Source organism: Meles meles, chromosome 18 (genome assembly GCF_922984935.1).
Source record: "Meles meles chromosome 18, mMelMel3.1 paternal haplotype, whole genome shotgun sequence".
Lineage (NCBI taxonomy): Eukaryota > Metazoa > Chordata > Mammalia > Carnivora > Mustelidae > Meles > Meles meles.
Genome location: NC_060083.1, coordinates 1,847,325 through 1,873,471, shown reverse-complemented (window position 1 = coordinate 1,873,471; position 26,147 = coordinate 1,847,325). Strand labels below are relative to the sequence as shown.

At 46.4% G+C, this 26,147-nt stretch overlaps 1 protein-coding gene across 1 annotated transcript in view; it reads right to left on the bottom strand.

Annotated features, from left to right (window-relative positions):
* The window catches only part of SPECC1 (sperm antigen with calponin homology and coiled-coil domains 1), a 268,950-nt gene extending 252,805 nt beyond the window's left edge, over positions 1–16,145 (bottom strand). The window contains exon 1 of the mRNA XM_045985036.1: positions 16,114–16,145. The gene's annotated coding sequence lies outside the window, so the exon portion shown is untranslated. The remainder of the gene's footprint in view (positions 1–16,113) is intronic.
* Positions 16,146–26,147: the final 10,002 nt, after the last annotated feature.

Sequence of the window (26,147 nt, the reverse complement as noted above, 5' to 3'; positions counted from 1 at the left end):
ATACGGGAACATCAGAACCTTCATTCATTGCTGCGGAGAATTTAAAATGGTGCAGCCACTTCGTAAAACAATCTGGCAGCTACTCGAATGATTACACATGGAATTACCAAGATGACCCAGCAATTCCACTCCTGAGTAGGTATATACCCCCCAAATGAAAACATATGAAACCATAAGAACTTGTGAAAAAGTAAGTAGGCAATAAGCAGTATCATTTATAATAGCAAAGGTGGTAACAATTCAAACGCCTGTCAAATGATGAATGGAAGAACGAGTGGTATATCCATACACTAGAATTCCATTTGCCCAGAGGAGGAATGACATACTGCTACTCGCTACAATGCGAACACTGAAGACATTATGGCAAGTGAGAGAAGTGAGTCACAAAAGACCACGTGTTGTATGATTCCATTTACATTAAGGGGAAACTAAAGTACCATGAAGAAGACTTTGTTTACCAGAGGATGGGAAATGGAAAGAATGGGAGACAGTCCGCCTAGGCTCTGACAGAAACCTGGGTTTGGCCTCCCCTAGGACATGCAGAACACTGTGGTTGTTGGTCTCCAGAAAGGGAATGTTGCTTCTCTTGTCAAAGCATGAAGAAGCCAGAAAACCAAATTTGGGAAGCTCACCAATGAGAAACCACCCATGTCACAAGTGGGTCTGTAGTCAATCCCGACAGTGGCTAATTATCCATCCTCCATCAGAGGGAAACAAAACAAAGTCAGCTTTGATCACCATCCTTGCTCCCGATCCTCTACTCTGGGAGAAATAATAGAGAGCTTCTGGTTCGAGGCCAAACCTGCTCCTACCTTCCCTGCCCTCCCCTCCACTTGAACTCCTTCCTGTCCTTTCCACTGGTTCCCTTCTATCCTGGCTGACCCAGTCCAGTCCCTCAGAATCTTCTTTTTGTTCTCACTGTTAAAAGCTGGAGCTTCCCAGGAGTCTAGCCTCAGGTCTGCTCTCTAGTCTACCTCTTCCAGGCAATCTCACCCACTCCCATGGTTTTAACTTCCAAGAACAGACTTGTCCCCCCAAATCTGTATCTACCTTAAACCAGACACCTAGATTTCCAACGTCATCACACACACATCCGTGTGGCTGCCACACTTAATGGATCATTTTCTCCAGACTCTGTCACAGTTTGGGTTCCCTCAAATCTCCCTCCTCAAGGTAAAGATTTGAGAGCAAACTGTGGATTTGGGAGATGACGTGAGAAGCCTCGAGCAGAGGAGTAAGAAGAGGAAGCATGGAATGAAAGCGTGTTTCATTGAGCAAGTTACCACAGTGGGCACCTACAGCTTAATCCCACTGGGGAACTCTGGGTCCCAGCAATTAACATAGACCCAGCAGCGCTGTCCCACTGGAGGGGCAGGGAGCTGCTGTAGTCATACAGTGCTGTCCTTGGTTGAAGGCTTCTGGGGAGTTGGAAGGTGTGGATTTCCCAGCAGTTTCACTCTGGGGTTGTGGGTTGCAAAGTGGGCATCTGAAAACTCTCTGCCAAAGAAATGCAGGTGCTAACAGTGGGAAGGCAGGTCAGCGTCACAGAAGTGGTGAGGGGAAGGGGATACAGGCAGGGCATCCATGTCTCAGCTACGCACTCAAACCCGGAGTTCCTCTCAGATTCCCTATCGTGGTTGGTACCACCCAAGCCAGAGAAAAGTGGTATCAAAACCGGCTCCTCTCTCTCTCTCTGTCCTTCACCTCCACACCCAGGACCCTGAGGTTTCTATGCCCTGAGTGGTACATCCTTTCCTTTTTTGTCATCCCCACTGCCAAAGTCTTGGTTGCTAACTGGATTTCCTACACTCAGCCTCTTACACCTCTCATCCATCCGCTAAAAAAACTGCCAGCATGAACATGCTAAAATGCAAATCCACTTAAACCCTATATTAAAAATACTTCAGTGGTTTATAACGAGGTATCTGGAATAATCAAAATTCACAGAGACAGTCAGCAGAAAGGTGGCTGCCAGGGGCTGGGGAGAGGGAACGGGGAGTCAGTGTTGAACGGGGACAGGCTGGGAAGATGGAAAAGTTCTGGAGGCGGGTGGTGGAGATGGTTGCCCAATGGCTTGAAGGTATTTAATGCCACTGAACTACATACACTGAAAACAGTGAAGGTGGTAAATGTCAAGTCTATTTTACCCCATTAAAAAAAAAACTTTAATACTTCAATGGTTCCCACTGCCTAAGGAAGAAAGTCCAAGTATCTTCCCATGATGCATTAAGCCCATCCTCTAGACCTCACCTGTCCCTCTGGCCTCATCGCCTACCACCCCAGCTCTGAGTTTCCCTCCCAGCATTTCACGCTACATGTAGTCTCCAGATACATCTTGCTTTTCCATGTCTGTTTCCCACCGGGCTTTCTGATTTCTCTTCCTAGAGCACCATTCCCACCCTTGTACGGGAGCAACTTCTCTTCATTCCTCCAAAGTCATTCATTCATTTGTTCAACGATTATTTACTGGGTCTGCGATTTACTGGTCCCAGCTTAGGAAGCAGAGAGTGGCGGGAAAGGCAGGGTGGGAACAAGTGATGTGAAGTAAACACAAGTATAAGGTCCTAAGAAGGGGGTCTTGCCTCACCTGGGAACGTCCAAGTTGCGGAAGCGTTAAGTACTTCTGCGTGTCAGGAACCCTCTGATGGTCATCCTCTCTCCTTGGTGCTACTTCTGAGTTTTGTATGTACTTCTAATTTCTGCACATACCACGTTGTTTATAATCATTTTATAAGCTTCTATATTAGTCATGATTCTCTAGGTTGCCAGTGACATTAAGCCAATCTGAACAAAAAGAGAGGGGAGGAGGAATCATCAGCTTCCATAAATAAGCCGTGGAAAGCGCAGAGGTGGTTGGGGCCTGTGGAACAAAGGAATCTGGGAACATCCACTCTCCATGCCTTTCGGCGTGTTACCTTCATCCTCTCGGTGGGAGTTAGGGGTTCAGGCAGCACGAGATTCATGTAGTGAATTAATGTCACAAACACCACAGTCCACCAATTCTAGGACACACATTTTAATGTTCCTGAAGTCAGCATACCTCTCACAGTTGCCATTGGCTGCCAATGCCAATGTCTGGACGTGTGTGAAATCGGGCAGTTAAAGAATAAGCTCACCAAGGGGCACCGGTTAAGTGTCTGCCTTTGGCTCAGGTCATGATCTCGGGGTCCTGGGATCAAGCCCCGAATTGGGCTCCCTCTCCCTCTGCCTCTATCTCCCACTTGTGTTCTCTCTCTCTCCCTCTCTCTCTCTCTCAAATAAATAAATTAAATATTTAAGGAAGAAGAAGAGGATGGGGGCGCCTGGGTGGCTCAGTGGTTTAAGCCTCTGCCTTCGGCTCAGGTCATGATCTCAGGGTCCTGGGATCGAGCCCCGCATCGGGCTCTCGGTTCAGTGAGGAGCCTGTTTCTCCCTCTCTCTCTGCCTGCCTCTCTGACTACTTGTGACTTCTCTCTCTCTGTCAAATAAATAAAAAATAAAAAAAAATAAAAAAAAAAAAAAAGAAGAAGAGGATGAAAAAGGAGGGAGGAGGAGGAGAAGCAGCAGCAGCAGCTCACCCAAAAGCATGGTGACTTCATTTTCATCCTAGGTGGCCTCGCGGGAAACTGTAGTCCTACAATATTTCAACCTACAAACTAAGCAAGGATGTTCAAAGAAGGGATGTGAGTCCTGATTGCTTAATCGACACCTTCTGGTCGATACCCTCAGTTAAGTTCAAGGGAAATGTCAGCATCAAACGGATGTCACAAGCTCAGGAAGGAATCCTGGAGAAAAGTGAGGAACGCTTTCACGACCAACACATTACCGGTGCACCTGATGGCAGAGGGGATGCTATCTGTGAAACAAATCACGACATAAATGACCTGGGTGAAAAAGTGATTCAAAAGAGACACTCTGGGGGTGCTGGGTGGCTCAGTAGGTTAAGCACCCAACTCTTGGTTTCGGCTCAGGTCAGGATCTCAGGGTCATGGGAATCAAGTCCCAAGTTGGGCTCCATGCTTAACGCAGAATCTGCTGAAGTTTCTCTCTCTCTCTCTCTCCCTCTGCCCCTCCCCATGCTCTCACTCTCTCTCTCTCTCAAATAAATAAATAAATCTTAAAAAGAGAGAGAGACTCTCTGAATGTGAGGAAGTTCTAGAAATACCTTAACCAATGTATCACATGTGTATTTTCCTTTGTGCGCATGAGCAAGAATGGAGTATGACAGACACAGAAGTCTGAACATTCAAAAAGATCTCTCAGGAAGTCCCAAAATTTAAAAATGTACCTAATAAGTACCATATCCTGGTTTAATTGACAGTATTTTTTTTCTTTTCCAGTGGAACACAAAATAATTGCTTTAAAATTGCTACCATCTTGGATTTTACAAAATTATATTTATTGAGCACTTACTGTGCACTGGAGACATACATTAAGCAAAACAAGGGCCAAGCTCCTGCGGAGTTCACGTATCCTTATAAGTCCTGAGAGCAAAGGGGGCCTCTTGCTCACTGGCTCCATTTTGAACTATCCGAAGAAAAGTGATTAGCCTGGTATGGATGACACGGTTACCCCTGGAAAAGTCTTTGTGAACAGAGAATATGTATGAAGTTCTGTGATTCTTTCAATCTGGGTCATGGCCAATCCTTGTGCCCAAAGCTAAGACTACTTCCAGTAGAAGGAAAGAAGGAGCATTGAACAGAAAAAAAATTACAGTTGTTTTAATGTCTATTTGTCCCATAAGACTGTGGGCACAGAGAAATAGGTTCTTGTCTATACCAGGCAGGGTCCAGTCAAGAAACTGGAATTCAAAAGAAGTAGTTCAATGGCGAGAATTTAATATGGGAAGTAGGTACAAGGTTCGGAGAAGAGCTAGACAGCCAAATGGGATGGTGGGATGGTGAGCCAGCCCAGAGATCAGAAAGAGTAGGACCCTCCATCACACTTAAGGCTAGAGGGGAAAGGAAGAAGGTGGTATCACCAGAGGCCAATGTCACTCAGCCGGAGGTGGAACTACCCAGAGATATTGTTCAAAGCAGAAAACGGGGAGAGAAATCCCCTCGCTTTTCCCTTCCTCTTACTTTCCAATCTCCCACGAGTGCCTTTTCCTGGCCACCCTTAGCCATCGGCGTTTGACAAAGGAGTCTTCAAAGTGAAGTTGGCAGAATCAGCTCCCCCAACAGAGAGATCCGGAGAAGGCTAGAGACTGAGTCTGACAGTAATGGGCGATGTCTGATCTGTCTCTGTATCTCCAGAGCCTAACACGACACAGGGCTCCTGCAGAAGGAAATCAACCAAGTACAAAGAGAAACTGAGAATGACCGTTGAAATGCAAGGACAGAGATACGGATGGAGCCATACTGCACTCGAGAGTAGAGGGTAACTTAGGCCACGCAGGGTATACAAGAGAAGATTCACAACAAACGTGATGAATGAAAAATCATACAACTAATGGGCAAGGATTTGCCAGAGAAATAAAAAGGCAAGAAGGTCAGCCAGGCAAGGAAGACTGCACACGTTGAAGGCAGGGGACACAAAAGCTTTTCAAGGAATGACAAGATTCACAGTCAAATTCTAGTAAGTGTACCTCTTAACGGGATGATAGAGCTTTCCCTTTTATTATTTACACAATGTATTAAACAGACATATGTCCTTATAGCAAACCATTCCTGAATTCCTATAATAAAGACAGTTTGGCCAAAAGGCACCTGGGTGGCTTGGTCAGCTGAGCATCAGATTCTTGCTCTTGGCTGAGGTCTTGATCTCATGGTCATGAGTTTGAGCCCTGTGCTGGGCGCCGCACGGACATGGAGCTACTTAGGAAAAACAAACAAACAAACAAACAAACTATTTGGGCAAAATGTATTACTTTTTAAATTCTGTTGAATCCATTTTGCCTTTTTTTTAACATAGGCTCCAGATGTATCTTATGGGGAACAAATGTCATTAACAAATCGTATGAGTTTTACAGTGTCTCTCTCAGACCTTTATTAAGCCTCAAACTGTAAGTTTTTTAAAAAAGATTTTATGTGTTTATCTGAGAGAGAGGGAGGGGGAGAGAGAGAGCACAAGCCACAGGGGGAGGAGGGAGAGGAGAGCAGAGGCAGAGGGAGAAGCAGATTCCCTACTGAGCAGAGAGCGCGATGCGGGGCTCGATCCCAGGACCCTGAGATCGTGACCTGAGCCGGAGGCAGAGGCTTACCCCACGGAGCCACCCCGGCGCCCCCGTCCTGACATATTTTAATAGCACTGCGACTGTCATCACTAACCTTTAATCATTTAAGCATTTGTGATTCTGCCTGTGGGTTTTTATTTAACTCAATCTCTCTCTTGTCATTCCTGCCACCCACTTTTTGGCTGCTCAGGACCCCCCGCTACATCTCGCCTGACTCCCTCCTTCCTTGAACCACAACAGCCTGGTCTTTGTCCTCCGGCTATAGTGAATTAAACCCTCGGGGCCCTTGCCCCTGTCCCTCGGAATTCCTCTTCCCCCTTTATCTTAGATCTCTCCTCCTTACGCCTGCTACGCCCTGTCCGAGCCCCAGTGCTGGGTTCTGTGCCCGCCTGGTCCTGGCCTGCTGTCTTCTTGGGTAGCTGGCCGCTCACTCATCCGTCTCCCCGCCCAGACATTATGCTGAAAGACTGATTTGCACCTTATCCCGCACCATAATCTTAGCTCTGGAGCACAGTAGGTCCTCGCCGTGTAGCAATCGAGTGAGTGTTATAAACTTGTGCCTCAGAAACAGGACAAGAAAGAAGAAATTAAGCTGGCAAACCACAGCCTGTGGGCCCAATGAGTGGAGTGCATTACTTACTGTCCATGGCTGCTCTCGGCCCCAAGGGCGGAGTTGAGTTGTTACGAGAGAGACTGTATGACCCTGGAAATCCTAAAATCGCTACTATCTGGCTCTTTACAGAAAACTTTTCAAACCCCTGGTTTAGAGCTTCCCCTCATACGCAGAGTCCACTGAGCTGTGGCCTTTTTGTGCATCAGAATAAGAGACAATCCGGAATGGGTTGAAAAGAAAGAGTTATTACTGCTCTAAGAGGGTGAGCACGCTCGTTTTCGGTCACCTCACTGACCCGCACTCAACGGCATGAGATACAGTGACCACTGCCGTGCTTGCCAGTCCGAGTCCACGCGACCCCAAACCATGCTCACCCAACATCTTCACGGAAGTCAGCACGAGCTTGTTTGTTTCCAACGTACCGACTCACGTGCACGCGGGCTGGCCATAAACCCAAACAACGACAGGGACCAGGTCAAGAGGATGAGTGGGGCCGGCCGGGTCGGGGATCCTACCAGTCCGTGACTTCAGCCAACGGTGAAATACTATTTATTCCACAGAGGCTGGAGATAACAGATTTTTCTGTGAAATGTCTTGATTATTAAATTCTGTTAATTCACGTATCAAAAGGTAAAACCAAAGTCCTGGGCACTACCGGGGAAAGGGAGGTGGTGTAGACACACTGAAGGTGAGCAGGCAGTACTCGGTTCTATTAACCGCAGGCACATACTCTGAGCAGGAAATGCTGCTCCTGGGTCTGAATCCCAAAGAGATTCTCATGTGGATCATACAGGGACATGCACAGGAGTTCCACTCAGCATTGCTTGAAGTGTCGGGGGACAGGAATCAACGTCTGCGTGTCCACCCCCAGATGCAGTGGGCGTACACACCAGATAATCACACAGCAACAGGGACAGGACATAAAAACAGAGTAGTGAGGGGCGCCTGGGTGGCTCCGTGGGTTAAAGCCTCTGCCTTCGGCTTGGGTCATGATCCCAGGGTCCTGAGATCGAGCCCCACGTCGGGCTCTCTGCTCAGCGGGGAGCCTGCTTCCTCCTCTCTCTCTGCCTGCCTCTCTGTCTACTTGTGATCTCTGTCTGTCGAATAAATAAATAAAATCTTAATAAAAATAAAAACATAGTGGTGAATGATAACACTGGGAAAGAGAAATGGTTTCTCCTTACACCATTTATGTAAAACACATGCATGTAAAACACACGCACGTCCGTATTTTCAAGTACACATACAACGAAAGCACGTATATCCAATGCCTCTGAATAGTCTGCTATGGGGGGAGGAGAATGAGCATGGGGTACACAGGATAGAAAGAAACGAATCAATCAATGAACAAATGGCATGAACAAGTACACAAGACAAGAGAGGGACTTGCACAGACCAATGATGATAAAGGGCCAAGAACGAGATTATTAGTCATTCCCCACACCTGAGGTCCGAACACTTGGGGAGAGGGAGGAAACAAGTCTGCAACCAGATACATTCCTTAGGGTCAGGAAGAAAGAAGTGATTTGGAGATCTAAGCCCCCACGCAGGTTCAGTGACGTTAGAAAACCTCACAAACAAAACCCTTTAATTATACAATTATACCATCTGCTGCCTGGGGAGACAGACAGAACTCGACAGACAAGCCAAACAGCTAGCTAATGGAAGCTTGGTGCTCTCCATCACCGTCCTCCTCACAGGACAAAAAAACCAGCCGCAGGTTAAACAGGGGACAGAACGAAGCGGACACAGTTTCCTACTTCCCTGTAGTTTTTCCTTCGACAAGCATTAACAGGCACCAACTGTATGCATTTCGCCCTACAAAAAGGCACAGCTAATGTAACTCAGTAGGAGCGCTGTCTGGTCCTCAGGGAATTCTTGATATTCTGGGAGATTAGACTTAGCCCCAAAGGGTGAAGCAACGAAACCATCTAATTCTGGGGGGAAGGTGTATATTAAGCTGCAGATTGCTTGTTCGATGATAAGCACCTGCCATCTTGAAGTGACCAAGGCCAATAGGGGAAGAAAAGAATTTAAAATAGTTGAACGCCCCCCCAGCCCATCCCCACACTCCACCACTGACATCCTTTCAAGGCTGCTTGGCATGCGGTGCTCGGGCTTTTTCCAAAGTCAGCAAACAATTCTTTACCCATCATTTGTATCTTAATATTAAAAAATGTTGTTCCCTCCTCAGAGAGGAAGCAAAAAACACTTGATGATCTAGCAGAGAGAAGCCATTTCCAGGTATGGTACCCATCTTTTTCTGTGGAAGGTAGGAGGGAACCTTTGTAGAAAACAGTTAACATAATAGACTGAGACCACAATTCTCCAGAAGGCCCTATTTAGAAGGTTAGCCCTTGGCTGACATCAGGGAACTTGGATTTGGGGGATGGGGGTGTGGGTCCTAACATTTACAGACCTGATAAGAGAGTCCCACTGGCCTAAACTGTTTGTACAAATGCCGTGGTTTACGCTGAACACCTGTTCTCCTGCTGGGAGTCTGAAGTTTTGGAATGTGCTAGGCAGAGGGCGTGTACATGACCAGCCCCTGGTAAAAACTACGGGCCCTGAGTCTTTAGTGAGCTTCCCTGGCAGACAGCATTACACACATTGCTGTCCCAACTCATCCTGGGGGAAATCAAACATGTGACTCCCCTGGGAGTCTTCTTGGAAGCTGGTATCCTCTGGATTTGGCACCGTGTACCTCTTCCCTTCGCTGATTTTGCTTCGTGTCCTTTCAATGTTTATGACATCACAGCCATGAATATGGCAATAGGCTGAGTCCTGTCGGACCTAGCAAATCCCCGACTCTGGGGGTAGTCTTGCAGACCTCCGACATACAGATAAGTTCCAAATAAAAGATAATAGTGGAGGTTGGACTAAGATGATGGACTAAACACATCCTTCTGCTTTCCGGGTGGCCTAAAATTCTATGGAATGGCAAAAACACTTCTGTAAACAATATTCAATCAGTAAGAGACCTTGGGGGGAAAAAAACAGTGCCACTGGGTAACTAGAATGTCTAAGAAATTTCTGAAAGGTGGAGGGGACTCCGAATTAGACTGCCTGAGCAAACCATATCTCCACGCACGCCTGGGAGGGGGCTGTCTTGCAGTAGAAACTGATCAGGGGCTTGGGGCTCTGAGGCTGCAGAGAGAAAGAGGGGCAGGGACGGAATGTGACAACTGGATGACTGGGAAACTGTGGCCAGAACAGCCCGGACTACTGGACCCTTCCAGCACACAACAAATGCCCCCCATCCCCAAAATATACACCCTACTCAGCAGCTCGGAGCAACTCTTCAACAGTCACCAGGGGCCGGCGATGGGGAACAGCACAGGGAGGAAAACAGGAATCCGCAAACTCAACGATGTGCCTCAGAGGAAGAGTCACTGAGTTTTTATCCAACATCACAGAATGAGGACATCGAGTCAGTAGAATGTATACCCAGGGAAAGAGAGTTAGTAGTACCCAGGGAAAGAGAGTTAGCAGAGCACATAGAAGCACATAGAAGAAATTATCAGACAGCCTTGGGAAGATCTGAGGGATGCTCTATCGAGGAAAGCATGCAGCTGAGCGGTGAAGATCTCTAGGTGGTGAAACAAAAAAGCGGGATGAAAAGTAGTGCGTGGAATAATGCTATTATTTGTGCAAAAAAACAAAAAACAAAAAACAAAAAGAAGGAGGGATTAAGAATTGAAATCCTTGGGGCGCCTGGGTGGCTCAGTGGGTTAAAGCCTCCACCTTCGGCTCGGGTCATGATCCTGGGGTCCTGGGATCGAGCCCACGTCGGGCTCTCTGCTCAGCTGGGAGCCTGCTCCCCCACACCCCCACCTCTCTCTGCCTGCCTCTCTGCCTGCTTATGATCTCCGTCTGTCAAATAAATAAATAAAATATTTTTAAAAAGCGTACATACTACATGATTCTATTGACAGAAAGTACAAAAATAGGTAAAATGAATCTACTGTGTTAGAAATCAAGATAGTGGTTATCCTTGGTGGTGGGCCATATGAGGGTAGATTCTGGAGTGTTGGAAAGGTCGTTTCCTGTTTGGAGTGCTGAGTATATGTGTGTTCAGTCTGTCAAAATTCATGGAGTTATACAGTTAACATGGGTGCACCTTTACACAATAATGTTGTACCTCCATAAAAAATTGCCTCCAAATTTAAAGGTACCTGCCACGGACTAGAAATAATATGTGCAATTTCTGTGTCTTGAGAGGAATAACATAGAATAAGAAAAACTCAGTCAATCCAACAAAAAGTAGGAAAGGGTCAGTGACTGGCAGGAATAAACAGAAGAAATAGAAAACATAAAATAAGATGGCAGGAAGCAGCTTTCAAATAGAAATAAGAAGTAATTGAAATCGAAAATAATGGAAATATTTTGTAGTAACTGAAATAAATATAAATGGGTTAAAGCTGCTTACTGAAAGGCAAAGATTTCACACCCATTATGAGAGATGCTGTCAAAAACCCCCAGAAAATAACAAGTGTTGGAGAGAATGTGGAGACATTGGAATGCTTACGCCCTGTTGGTTGGGAATATAAAATGGTGCAGTTGTTATGAGAAATAGTTTGGCAGTTTCTTGAAAGGTTGAATATAGAATTACCATATGACTCACAACTTCACTTCTGGGTATATGCCCCAAAGCATATACTTTGGGACTGGGGTCTTGAAGACATATCTGTACACCCATATTCATAGCAGCATTATTCACAGCTAAAATATGGAAGCATCTGAGAAATGAAATCATAAGCAAAATGTGGTGTATATATACGCAATGGAGTATTATTCAGCCTGAAAAAGGAAGAAAATGCAGATACATGCTATGATACCAAGTGACCTGAGGACATTATGCTAAGTGGAATAACCAAGTCACAAAAACACAAAAACTACATGAGGTACTTTATGAGTTTCCTAGAACAGGAAAATTAACAAAGACAGAAAGTAGAGGGCTGGTTACCGAGCTGGGGAGAGGAGGGAATGGGTAGTTGTTGTTCAATGGGTATAGTGTTTCAATTCTGCAAGATGAAAAATTTCTGGAGATTGGTTGCACAGTAATGTGAATTTACTTAATACTAGTGAACTGTACACTTATAAATTTTAAGACAATAAATTTTATATTATGTATATTTTACCATAATTTTTTAAAAACACAAACTTAAAAAATAAATAAATAAAAACACAAACGTTAATAAAACAAAATGTAGCTATAAGCGAATTGCAAGAGTAAGAGCTAAAACACAGAAAATTAAAAATAAATGAATACAAAAAGATAAGCCAGATAAAAAATAAAGCAGATGTAGCAATATTCATATCAATATCCAACAAAACAGAATCAAAAGCAAAAACAATGAATAAAATAGATGACTATTTAAGGGACGCCTGGGTGGCTCAGTCAGTTAAAGCGCTGCCTTCGGCTCAGGTCATGATCCCAGGGTTCTGGGATCGAGTCCCGTCGGTACGGGCTCCTTGTCCAGCAGGGAGCCTGCTTCTCTCACTGCCTCTGTCTGCCACTCTGCCTGCTTGTGCTCTCTCTCTGACAAATAAATAAATAAAATCTTTAAAAAAAAAAGTAGATAGGGGCGCCTGGGTGGCTCAGTGGGTTAAAGCCTCTGCCTTCCACTCAGGTCATGATCCCAGCGTTCTGGGATCGAGTCCCGCATCGGGCTCTCTGCTCGGCAGCGAGCCTGCTTCCTCCTCTCTCTCTGTCTGCCTCTCTGCCTACTTGTGATCTCTGTCAGATAAATAAATAAAATCTTTAAAATAAAAAAAAGTAGATGACTATTCTCCAAAGGTACAAGAAAATGTAAGAATCATAAAGCTTTAACATGTTTAAAAACATAGCTTCAAAAATACATGTAAATATATAAACAATGTTTATGGGTGGCCCGTAAACATACCTATTACAAAACTAACAGAAATAGGACAAAAGAAACCCACTGGGAATCATAGTGGAAATCTTTAATGCAAGTCTCAGAATCAACAGGTCTGAGAAAAAATAAGCTACGGAGACAGAGAACATAATTTGTAATTAATAAATTTGAGATAAATCTATAATTTTGCAAGGGGAAATGTCTCAAAACTGACGGGTCATTAGATTACAAATTAATTTCTGCTTTTTAAAAAAACTCCATCTTTCTTTCAACAATGTGGTAGAACAGAGATCCCCAAGCCTTCCAAACAAAACATCTTTAAAAACTGCTAGAAAAACAACAACAACACCACCTTTGAAATCAATGGCTTAGAGAAACCTGGTGAAGCCAAAATTCAAGCATGCAGGCAAAATAAAGGTATTTTCAGATATTACAAAAACAGAGAATGCATCATTAATGCAGGAATTTCTAAAGAGTGTACTTCAGGGAAAGGAAAATGATCCAAAGAGGAATATCATGATCTAAAAAGGAATGAAGAGTGAAGAAAATAGGTAAACAGTAGGTAAAGTAGGTAAAAAGTAGGTAAGTCTAATAAATATTGACCTGAAAAATTAGTATAATAGTAACATCAGCAATAATGTCCGATTTAAAGGGTTAAACCAAAAACAGATCTTAGAATCAAATGGCATGAAAATATTCACGTCTTTGCCTTGTTCAGGACTAATTACTCCAATGATGGAAGCCATCAAGTTCCAAAGGCTAGAACTTGCAGACATAAACTGAAATTAAGTAGCAAGAAAAATTAAGAACATAAGTGGATGACAAAGAAAAATAAAATGAACAGAATTTTTTTTTAATTTTATGTATTTATTTGAGAGAGAGTGAGCCAGTGAGCCCAAACAGAAAGAGGGGCAGAGGGAGGAGAGGTAGACTCCTGGCTGAGCTGGGAGTATGATGTGGAGCTCGATACCAGGACTTTGAGATCATGACTCGAGTGAAGGCAGACGCTTAACTGACCGAGCCACCCAGGCGCCCCTAAAATTAACAAGATTAATCAGTTAAGCCAGAAACTGGTGCTTTGAAAAGATAATAAAATAAGCAAGCATCAATCAAGCCTGACCAATAAAAAAAGGAGAAAAAGCACGCACACAAAACTGTGAACAAGACAGACAACATACCATAGATGTAGAAGAGCTATTTTCTTACCACAGAAGACTATAAACAACATTATGCTAACACATACTAAATTTCAATAGCGTTAATGATTTCCTGGGAAGATGTAAAGTATTAGATTGACTTTGAAGAAACAGAAAACCTGAGAAGAATCAATGATCATACAAAAAATAGAAAAGATAGTGAAGTACTGATACCAACTTCTTAAAAAATATTATCACCAGCAGCCCAGGCAGCCTGTGGTCAGATTCTGCCAAACTTCAAGGAACAGATAATTCTTCTGCTCCAGAGCATAGGACGTGGTGGAAAGTTTCCCACCTGAATCAGTGAGGACAGCTTAATGCTAAATTATGAGCTCAGATACAAAAAAGGGGGCAGGTGAGGGGTGGATATACCAATTTCACTTATAAATATAAATACATGCGGGCGCCTGGGTGGCTCAATGGGTTAAGCCTCTGCCTTCGGCTCAGGTCATGATCCCAGGGTCCTGGGATTGAGCCCCGCATAGGGCTCTCTGCTCGGTGGGGAGCCTGTTTCTCCTTCTCTCTCTGCCTGCCTCTCTGCCTACTTGTGATCTCTCCCTCTCTCTGTCAAATAAATGGATAAAGTATTTTTAAAAAATAAATATAATACCAAAACTCCAATTAAATGTTAGCTCACTGAATCTATCAACCAACCCAAAAGTGCGTTAAGTTACCCCAGGACTTTAGACACAGAAAATGCGGCAGCGGCATCACCTCGGTTATCGATTTTAAGAAGAAATCTACATGGGCATGTCAATGTACAGTGTCCCGAAGCACCCAGCGAAAAAAGTCAATATTCACCCCTAACTTTTTAAACTCTTACTAATCAGACATAAATGGAAACTTACTTAATAGGATAAAAATATATGCAGTGAAGATCCCACGGGAGCATTCCCCTAAAATCAAGCCCCAAATAGTCAACACTGTGGAGGGGACGGTCCATGGGAAAAACAAGAAATAAAAAAAGTTCAAACATTCGTAAGAGACAGTTGCTGCTTCTTAACAGATGGTGAAATTATTTACCTAGAGCAGCCAAACAAATCAACTGAAAAGCTCTTCCGGCTGGTAGGGTTTGCTCTGGAGGCTCCGCTTCGGATCGAGTCTTGGAGACCAAACCGCACGTTCGGTAATTTGAGAATCACTCCTGCAAAGCGGTTTCTGCAGCTAAGACGGGGGGCGGACCAACCTCGGCTCCTCCTGCCCTCGCCCGTCCCAAACGGCGAAATGCGCCGAGTCTGAATCCGGAGAGCCGCGATCTCCTCCGACCCCGACGGGCCCTGCGGGGCTGGGCTGTGGCCCGGCCCGAAACCGCCGCCTCCCCGCCCGGCTGCGGCAGTCGCTCCCGCAGAAGCGCGCCCGACGCAGCTCGTCCGACAGAGGGCCGGGAAGAGCACCTTCAGGGGAATGTTTTTCCCCCAAACCTTATTACATAAACGTGCGTGCTGCAAGGGCAGCGCCACAAATAAAATAAGAGGTCCGGGGTCGAGCTTGCTTTAAAAATAATAATAATAATAATAATAATAATAATAATAATAATACGGACATAAAATTCATTTTCTTTCAAAGGTGTTGGGTCACGAGGTGGCTCCTGTTGCTCTGCCCGCGACTCCGCACCACCGGCCACCCCGGGCGTCCAAACGGTGCCCCAGGGCTCCCCAGGGGCACTGCGCGGGGGCACCGCCCGCTGACCCGGCAGACGCGGGCCGGAGCCTTCCCCGGCCACCCCGGGCCGACGAGGGGGGCCGGAGCTCTGCGGACGCGGAGGACGGCCAAGGGCTCCTCGGTCCCCGACACACAGCGCATCCTCGGGGCAGCACCAGGGAGGGCGTGGGAGGCGCCGGGGGCGCCGGGGGCCCGGGTCGGGCGCGCCACGCACCTGTCCCACCCGGCGAGGGTGAGGGGCGCCTCTCAGGGCCGCCGTCCTCGGGAATCGCCCTCAGTCTGGGGCTCCTGCGCCAAGCCCCCCGGGGCCGCAGGGGAAGGGGGCGGCCCTCTGCCGCTGCCCCCTGCGGCACGGGTCCCGCAGCTCCCGGGCTGGGGGCGGGGGTGCAGGACGCGGTAGGACGTTCGTCCCGGGCTGGGGGCGGCAACCGCCGGGCGGAGGGGGACCGGGGCCACCGCGGCGACCGCGACAGCAGAGTCTTCCCGCTCAGACGGACCGTCCTGCGCCCCCGCTCCCGGGCCCTCGGACCCCAGCGCCTGCCGGCTCGACCCGGGAAGACGACGCAGCTGAGGCGCAAAGGACCGGCGACCAGCGCCGCCGCCACTCACCGCCCCGCTCGCTCCAGCCGCGCCGCCGCCGCAGCCCGCAGACGCCGCGGCTCCCAGCGCTCACCGAGGCTCCCACCCGCGCCTCCGGGAGCCGCCTGTAGGGGGCGGGCGCGAGCCTGCGCGGGGCATCCTGGGAGTTGTAGTCCCGGGACCTCGTCGCCCTGTACCGCCCTCCATCCAATAACGGGTGGTGGTCCCTTCTTCCCCGGTCCTTCTTCTGTCTCTCTAGGGCTCATCTCCGCTTCTGGCTGATAAATGCTGGAGCGCCCGGTCGAGCCCTGGGCCTCCTCTGCTCACTCTAAATCAGTAATTTGCAAAGTATGGTACCTGGACCAGCAGCTTAAGCATCCGTCATATGGGAACCTGATAGAAATGCCAATTCTCCATCACAGGGAAGCTATTCCATTTTAATTGTATTAAAAACTGGGGGTGGGGCCCGGGAATCTGCATTTTGCCACCGCTTCAGGTGATTCTCATTGCTCTACACACCAGCGCCCCTTGTCAAGGTACTTAACATCACACCTAAGGCATTAGTTACCGGACTGATACACACATACCCTGAAGTCCCTCGGTACACTGCACGACACCCAGTCAGTTTATGTCCCAGCCGCGGCCTCTCCCCTGGCTCCAGCCCTCACTGTCTCAGTGTCCAGCCAACATCTCCTCCAGATCCTCTGAGACACTGGAAATCCAACAGGGTCAAGACCAAATTCGTGATCTTTACTTCCCTCCGTCTGGTTCTCCTCCATTGTGCCCATGAGCACAGGCTGAAAACTGTCCGCTGTTTGTACACACGGAAGTCACTTAAAACTGTAGCGAAAGCTCCAGGGGTGAAATGCCGGGAACCTGAATCCTATTGGACGGAGCGAGGATCAAATGAGGAGGGAATAATGGAGGCAAGCTCCATTATTATAATTAATAATTATAATTAAAATTATAAATTATAATTTAAATTTATAATTAAATTATATATTATATAATAATAAATCATTAAAATTATAATTAATTATAAATTATAATTATAAATTAAATATTAAAATATAATTAATAATTATAATAATGGAGCAGCTCTTGCAAGATGTGGTGGGGAGGGGAGGGAGAGTACTCGTGGCTGGAGATGGAAACGTGGCTGAGGACTTTTTTTTTTTTAATTTAAGATGTTTAAGTATTTCTGAAAAGAATCCGGTTGAGAGGGGCGCCTGAGTGGCTCAGTCGGTTAAGCGGCTGCCTTGGGCTGGGGTCATGATCGAGTCCCGCATGGGGCTCCCCCCTCCGCTGGGAGTCTGCTTCTCCCTCTCCCACTGCCCCTGCTTGTGTTTCCTCTGTCGTTGTGTCTCTCTCTGTCAAATAAATAAATAAAATCTTTTTTTAAAAAAGAATCCTGTTGAAAGAGCTCCCGACTCTACAGGAGTGGAAAAAGCATTTCCTACTGTAGGATTCCGGAAAAGATTGTATGAATGTGAGGAGGGAGATAGAGCCCCAGGCTCGAGTTAGAGAGCGGAGTCTGGACTAGTGGTTCTCAGGCAGGGGTGATTCATGCCCCCCACCCCGACCCAGGAAACTGTGGTGATGTCTGGAGACATTCTTGGTTGTCATGACTACGGGTGGTCCGGGCATCTAACACGTAGAGGCTGGGGAGGCTGATAAATATTTTGCAATGCCCAGGACAGTCTCCCACGACAAAGAATGTTCCAGCCTCAACTGTCCATAGTGCTGAAGTTGAGAAACTCTAGCTTGGACAGTAGCGCCTTCTGCTGGAAGAGATGGGAAGAAAGGGAGAAGAGAAAAACCAGTGTTCTCTGGGAAGGAAGAGAGGACGCTGTCTGTGAGGACAGATAGGTGTGGGGTGTGTGTGTGTGTGTGTGTGTGTGTGTGTGTGTGTGTGTGTGTGTGTGTGTGTGTGTGTGTAATGTTGAATCATGGGAGCTAAGGGGAAGGAGATCGCTGAATAGTGGGGAAGAAGTAGTGGGTTCAACAGACCAGGAGATCTGATGGGGGTCAGAGCTTTATTTGTCTTATCGGAGTAACTAAAGAAGCAAGCTGGAGAGGAGCTTCTGGTAGAATAGGGACGGTTGCTGACGACCAGGTCAGGATGTGAGGCTGGATTGCTAAGGTGGCGTGGAGGCAGGACCACAGAGCATCCGTAGGTACTTCATGCAGTGAGCAAGGCAGCCCCCCCAGAAGCAGTGGGGTGGACAGGGGAGCTAAGGTCATGCACGTGGATGTGGAAATATCCATACGAATGGCAGGACACCTTTTTGCATCGCGAGGGACCTCTTCAGTGAATAAGTGGAAAGATACCAGCAAGGGGAGAGGGTGGTAACGTCACGTGGTTGAAATCCTAAAGACACGGGACTTTGGACAAGCGTGCAGGGAGCAGGGTCTTAGCGAGCAACAGGCTGGAGGGTTCCCAATGTGTTTCAGTGAAGACAGAGCTGGAGACGCAGTGTTTGAGGACACAGCAGAATGTGCGGGATGTGAGGCAGAAGTTCCAGACGAGGGACTCCTGGGCGGCTCAGCCGGTTAAGTGGCCGCCTTCGGCTCAGGTCCTAAATAAATAAATAATTGTCTATAAAATAAATAAATAAATAAATAATTTTATAAATAAATAGATTTATAAATAAATAATAAAAATGTAAAAATGAAATCAATCTTTTAAAAAAATGAAGAAGAAGAAGTTCCAGACGATTCTCGGTCAGTATGGGAAGGGCTTGGAAAGTGGGTTCCCAGAAGGAAGAGGTAGCAGTGGTGGGGACCCGGGCATGGTGGGGCAGGGAGGTGGGTAGCGGCTATGTCTTGGACTGATGAAAACAGGAACGAACCGTGAAGACTGAGCCTCAAAGCCAGACAGTTTGCCTCATTGCACAGGGTGGGGACTGAGAAGACATCCCTCCCTGCCCACTCTCGCTGAGCAGAGAGCCTGATGGGGGGCTTGATCCCAGTCATGATGTTCTAGAACCTAGGTGAGGTTCTGTGGGCTGAGGTCCGGAGCCGATGACCAAGAAAGAATTTTTGAGACATCTTTGGTGCAAAATGGTGGTTTATTAAAGCACGGGGACAGGACCCATGGGCAGAAAGAGCAGCTGCCCCGGGGATGTGAGGAGTGGTTGGTTATATACACAGGAGTTGAGTAGGTGAGAACAAAGGGGGTGATGTTAGTCTCTAAGGAATTTTGGAAGCAAGGTCTCCAGGACCTTGAGGGGCTAGCGGTTGTCTGGGGAAAAGGTTATTCATTACCAATAATAAAAATCTTCTTGTGAGACCCTTTAGATGTGTATCAGTGGGCCATATGCTTGGGAATGATTCTCAACACTATCTTGGAGATCGAGAGATAAAGTTTCACATTTCTCCCATCAAGTGTCCTTGTTAGTGAGGTTTGGGTTTAGAAGAAATTTAACTTTATTTAGGGCTTGAGGAACTGAATTATTTGCCTCTGGAAACTGTGCTATTGTTAAAATAGCTTCTTTGTTGTAAATCTCCAGGACATCGGTAAACCGAGGGAGACTCCTGTCTTGCAGGATTGCGATCTCTGCAAGTTCACTATTTGTTTCTCTTTCATGGCGGTCAGGGGTGCCCGAGGAATGTCACACATATTACCGAGGGGAGGGGGTGCAAGGTGCCAGCTTTTGCTTTGTCCTCCGCCAGCCTCCTGCTCCCTCATCACCAGGACCCTGGGATCATGACCTGAGCCGAAGGCAGAGGCTTTAACCCACTGAGCCACCCAGGCGCCCCTCTAATACAAATTTTTAAAAGATGTATTTATTTATTTATTTATTTTAGAGAGAGAGAGGTGAGCTGGGGGAGGGGCAGAGGGAAAGGGAGAGAGAGAATCTCTAGCAAACTCTTCATTGACATGGAGACCCAAGCATGGCTCCATCTCACAACCCTGAGATCATGACTTGAGCTGAGATGAAGAGTCAGACGTTTGACCGACTGAGCCACCCAGGCACCCTCCCGCCTCCAGTTAATAAAAAAATTTTTAAATTATTTTGGGAATAAGCTTACATGTCCTCCATTTATTTATTTATTTATTTTAGTACGTGGCTGATTCTGTTTGCTTAGACTTCACTTGGGATTTGCTATTCAAAGGTGAGCATGAGCTATCATTTCCTTCTCGAGTGTCTAATGATGCTGATTTTCAGAACCAATGTTATGCTCACATCATTAAAAAAAAATGTTCTAAGTTTTTGTTCTTTGTTTTTATCCTGGAACAGTTCAAGTAGCTTTAAAATGTTCTGTTCTTTGAGGTGTGATCGTTGTCCGGTTGAACATTTCTGGGCCTGGTGCTTTCGTTGGGGAGAGTGAGCCTTTTTTTTTTTTTTTTTAATTTATTTGATAGAGATCAGAAGTAGGCAGAGAGAGAGGAGGCGGAACCAAAGCTCCCTGCTGAGCAGAGAGCACGATGTGGGACTCGATCCTAGGACCCTGAGATCATGACCTGAGCTGAAGGCAGAGGCTTAACCCACTGAGCCACCCAGGCGCCCCAGGGAGAGTGAGCCTTTGATAATCTTCTTTATTTCCTTTGCAGTAATGTTACAATTTAGGTCTTTAACTCTCTTTTAGAGTCAATTTTGAAAAATCGTATTTTCCTTACAACCAATTATCCAATTCATCCAGGTTTTCAAGTGTATTTGCAGTAAGTAGAACGAAGCAGTCTTTTGCTGAACCTTTTCATTTCCCCATAATTTCTTGTTTTGCATATGTTTACTTTCTTGATTATGTTACCATTTCAAATTATATTTTTCATTTCAGCTTCTAGATACATTTTTTTCATTCTATTTGTTCTTGTTTCCTAATTCAGTCATCTCTCCTTTATCTTTATTACTTTCTTTTCTCTGCTTTCTTTGGTAAAGATTTTATTAACTTATTTATTTGACACACAGAGAGAGATCACAAGTAGGCAGAGAGGCAGGCAGAGAGAGAGGAGGAAGCAGGCTCCCCGCTGAGCAGAGAGCCCGATGCGGGACTCGATCCCGGGACCCTGAGATCATGATCTGAGCTGAAGGCAGAGGCTTAACCCACTGAGCCACCCTATTTATTTATTTCACAGAGAGGACACAGCGAGAGAGGGAACACAAGCAGGGGGAGTGGGAGAGGGAGAAGCAGGTTCCAACCCCAGGATGCTGGGATCATGACCTGAGCCACCCCGGCTCCCCTTTTCTTGCATTCTTTGACAGGTATTTCTGTCACTCTCGCTTCTTGAGTTGGGTACTTAGTTTTTCAATTTTTACCTGTAAATATAAGCATTAAGGGTGAGAGGAAGGCTTCAGATATAAATAGGTATTACTTTCAATGTATCTCAAAACTTCTGATGTATCGTACTGTAAGGACCTATTTAGCCAGAGGCTTCCATCCGTTAAACAATAACCTTGTCGTTTAACCCTTAAACTGTCCCTGCTCCCCTTCCCCCAGGGGACTTACTTAAAAACAAGTCCCGGAAACCAGCCCCAGGTAACAAAGCCCAAATACAAGCATGGATCAGGCCAGGTAGAGACATCTGACCAGTGGGGGGGATGCATACTGTCTCCCTAGTTACTAAGGAGTGTGGGCCCCTCCCTTTGGGAGCCTTTTGGGTGCCAATTCTGACCAAGGTGAGAGGCTGGTTCAAATGTCTACTAGGGTAAATTGTAATTCGATTGGATACTGGAGGCCTTGCCATTCTCCAGTAAAGGTTGCTTTTCCCTGTAGTGAGGCATTAGCATTAAGATAGTTGGGAGAGGGGCACCTGGGTGGCTCAGGAGTTGGGCGTCTGCCTTCAGCTCGGGTGGTGACGCCAGGATCCTGGCATCGAACCCCCCATTGGGCTCCCTACTTGGCGGGAAGCCTGCTTTCCCTCTCCTGGTCCCTCTGCTTGTGTTCCCTCTATCTCTGTGTCTCTCTCTGTCAAATAAAGAAATAAAATCTTTAAAAAAAAAAAGACATTTGGGAGAGTCCTGGAAGAACGTCACACTTGTCCCACCCCGGAGTGGGGCCTGGGGGAAGGTTGCAGGTGACGACTTCTGTTTTGTCTTCGGCCAACCTTCTGCTCCCTCATCAACGTAATCAGAGGGAAGTAAATTAAAACCTTTACGACTATCGTGTTTTTATTTCTCCGTATTTCTCTGGAGTCCAGCTTTATAAATGATGATGCTATGTTATCTGTGCACAAATACCTTTATATTCTTGTGAATTGTCCCTTTTGATTATAAAATAACCTTTGTCTCCCTTGATGTTTTTGACCTTTGCCCTGAATGCAACCTTGTCTGATATTATGACAAGCCTGATAAATTTTGTTTACATTAGCCCTATACAGCTTCGCCTTTCATTTTTAGCTTTTCTGAAGCCTTTGTTTTAGGCAAATTCTTAGAATATAACACCAAGGGCAACCCTCTTGGGTCCCCTCCTTCTTTGGGAGCTTTGTTCTGTTGCTCAGTAAACATTGCTTTGCTGACCACCAAAAAAGAGAGAGAGAGAGAGAGAGAGAGAGAGAAAGGAAGGAAGAAAGGAAGGAAGAAAAGAACACCAGGTTTTGTTTTGTGATTGAACCTGAAAGTCTTTTATCCTGGAATCGCTGGGTTTAGCCCATGTGATGGCTACGTTATTTTATGCTGTGTTTTCCTAGCCTTTCAAGTTCATCTTTACCCTTTTATTATGTTCTTTGTGTTTGCTTTTGCTGTTTTAGGTGTGTTTGTCCTGTTGGGTCCCCAATGTTGGGTCCCCCAATAATGGGTCCATGGTCAAAGGAGCGAGACTGATACAAAGCGAAGGTCAAGCTGTTGTGCCCGAGTTTTACGCATCCAAGAGACCACCAAGGAGCCAACACCGATGCAATCACATGAGGGTTTATTCAACAAGCTTAAGCTTGGGCCCAAGTATACTCGATGCAGTGGAGTAGGGACTTGGACCCTGAGCTAGTTAAGGTAGGAGTATTTATGGGTTCCTGTTACTAAAGCAGGGTGGGGATTCCTGGAACCAAAGCAGGGTGGGGATCTCTGAAACTAAAACAGGGTGGGGGTTACTAAAGCAGGTGGGGGACAGTTCAGCCCTTGGGCACAGGGGTCTGAGATGGCTGCTAGAGCTAAGATGGCTGTACTCAGGCTAAGGCTAAACCCGAGGTGGGATGGCCTTGATTTTTTCGGCCTCCACATTTCCCCCTGAACAATTTTGACCCTTACATCTTTAAGGTTGTTGACGGTGGAACGTCTCATCTTCTGTAACTTCTTCCTGCTGAGTAGGGGCGTAGAGTTGTCCCTGCCTACTCGGGTCAACACTGGTCAGTTGGGGAGTGTGGAGGGGAGTTATGAAAGACAGAGGCAGCTGAGTCCAGGGGCTTAAGTCAATCATTAAAGGAGAGAGGGACTGTTTAAAGTGCTAACCTGAGTAGGTCAGAGCCCAAGAGATATTCTGTGATCACCTGGAACAGCAAGATGGCTGCGCTTATGTCAGGGCTAGACTCGAGCTGGGTACGGCCTTGTTTTTCTTGGCCTCCACAAAGCAAAGCTTTATTTTGCGCCAAGCATCAAGAATCAAACCTACCATCAAACAGACCAGTCGGGCCGCCCCTTACAGACAGGACCACCCATCCCAGCCTCACAGACTAGCTTTTACAGAGCAAAGGCCATGTGGCTGAGCCTGGCCACACACAGGTGGCCAATGAGATCGCAACACACGGAGAAAGCTGCACAGTCACGCTAGATCACACTCGGGTGGCCAGTTGAACTACAATTCCCCCCATAGTAGACATTTGCACGAGCCTATCACCTTGGTGAGAATTGGCCCCCCAAAAGGCGGGGCCCACACTCCTTGGTAGCTAGGGAGAAGGTATGCACGCCCACTGATCGGATGTCTCCGGTGCTCGCTTCGGCAGCACACATGCGGATTGGATGTCTCCACCTGACCCCACTCATCGCTGCATTCGGGCTATTATCTCTACCCGACCCACCCTTGTATTCGGGCTTTGTTACCGGGGACTGGTTTCCCAGACTTGCTTTTAAATAAGTTCCCCTGGAGGGGACAGGGTCAGTTTAAGTTTTACTGCATAAACAACAAAATGGCTGTTCAACCGAGGTGGGGCCGCTCTGGCTACATAGGCCCTTACTGTCCTCATCATGTGGAAGGTTAGTGTTGTATTCGAATGGTTGCCTTTATTACCATGACTGTAAATAATACCCTCGGTCCTCTACTCCTTCAGACTGTTTCTGCTGTTCCCTCCCCAACAACGACAACACAGTACATCTCCTTTTTCATTATTCCGCCTCCTCCACACCCAATATCAAACCATTTTATCTTTCTTTAGTGCTCACTTTTTTCTTAAAATTAAACATGTTTACACATACTTGTATTACTTGATTTTTAAAAATCAGCTTTAAATAAGATATTTTGGGGTGTCCAGGTGGCTCAGTCAGTTAAGCTTCGGCCTTCGGCTCAGATCACGCCCGCAGCCTCTGGCTCTCTGCTCAGCCGGGGAGCCTGCTTCTCCCTCCCCCTCTTCCTGCCGCTGCCCCTGCTCATGCACTCTCTCTCTGTCAAATAAATAAATAAAATCCTTAAAAATAAAAAAACAAATAAATAAATGAGATATTTCCATCCCTGGCTATAAAAAATGGGAGGAAATCAGTGTGCTTTAAACACCCCTTCCTTTACTTTCCCTTCTTTTTTTTTTTTTTAAGATTTTATTTATTTGACAGAGAGAGAGCACAATAGGCAGAGAGGAAGACAGAGAGAGAGGAAGGGAAGCAGGCTCCCCGCCGAGCAGAGAGCCTGATGATGTAGGGCTCGATCCGATCCCAGGACGCTGGAATCATGACCTGAGCTGAAAGCAGAGGCTTTAACCCACTGAGCCACCCAGGCGCCTCTTTACTTTCCCTTCTTGCCCCAATTTTTGTTAGACCACTTCTGCATTCCAGGGTCTATAAAATCATCCATTCTGCTGTGTAAATATCAGTCCTGTTATCTGTTTCCATTCTGGCCCTCCTGGGAAACAGATTCAGAATTCCCACCAGTTATTTCACTGGCCATATTTTTCTGGCCATTTGTTCATTCATTTTTTTCCCCAAGATTTTATTCATTTATTTGACAGAGAGAGATGCAGCAAGAGAAGGAACACAGGCAGGGGGAGTGGGAGAGGGAGAAGCAGACTTCCTGCTGAGCAGGGAGCCCATGCAGGATTCGATCCCAGGACCCTGGGATCATGACCTGAGCCAAAGGCAGACACTCAACCGACTGAGCCACCCAGGCGCCCCCCAGTCCCTCATTCTGTGGTAACCTCTTCTCATGATCCCATTTTATGAAAATCTTGCTTCTGCAGTTTCTTCAAGAACAATGTATGGAAATGATATTCTCTGAGTTTTTCATATTCAAAACTGTTTATTGCCTTTATCCTGAAAAGAGTTGGGGACTGACTGCAAAATTCCTGGGCAGTACTTATTTCTTGAGAAATGAGTAGGTCTTGCTTCCTAGCCTTCTCCGGCACGGTGGTGTCTGAAACCAGCCTGATTTCCTTGTTTCTTAGAAGTGATGTAATTGCCTCGTTGCCCCCAAGAGTTATTTCTTTGTTTATGAAATCCATAAACCTCACTGTTACACATTTTCGAATTATCATTCTGGGCTCACAGCTCCTAGGACACAATGGCTTGGCGTACTGACTCCACAGGCCTTTTTAATCTGGTCCATTTTCTTAAATCCTTTTTTTTTTTTTTAAGCAGTCTCAGCACCCAACGTGGGGCTCGAACTCAGCACCCCAAGATCAAGAGTCACAGGCTCCACCAACTGAGCCAGCCAGGAGCCTCATTTTTCTTAAATCTTTAAATATTCATTCTAATATATTATTTTCATGAATCTGAATTCTAGGGTAAACTCTGCAGGTGAACAAGCACCCTATTCTCATCGTTCCTAGGATGGGCTCTGCATATTCAACTGCCCGGTCTGTGAGGATGATCACCGATCAGCCAAACCGGGACACTGGGGGTGAAAGACGGTGACATCACCGTGACGCTGTGACTCCCTTCGTAAACAGAGATTATCTCTGGGAAAGCGGGAGGTGTGGTCACCCTGCC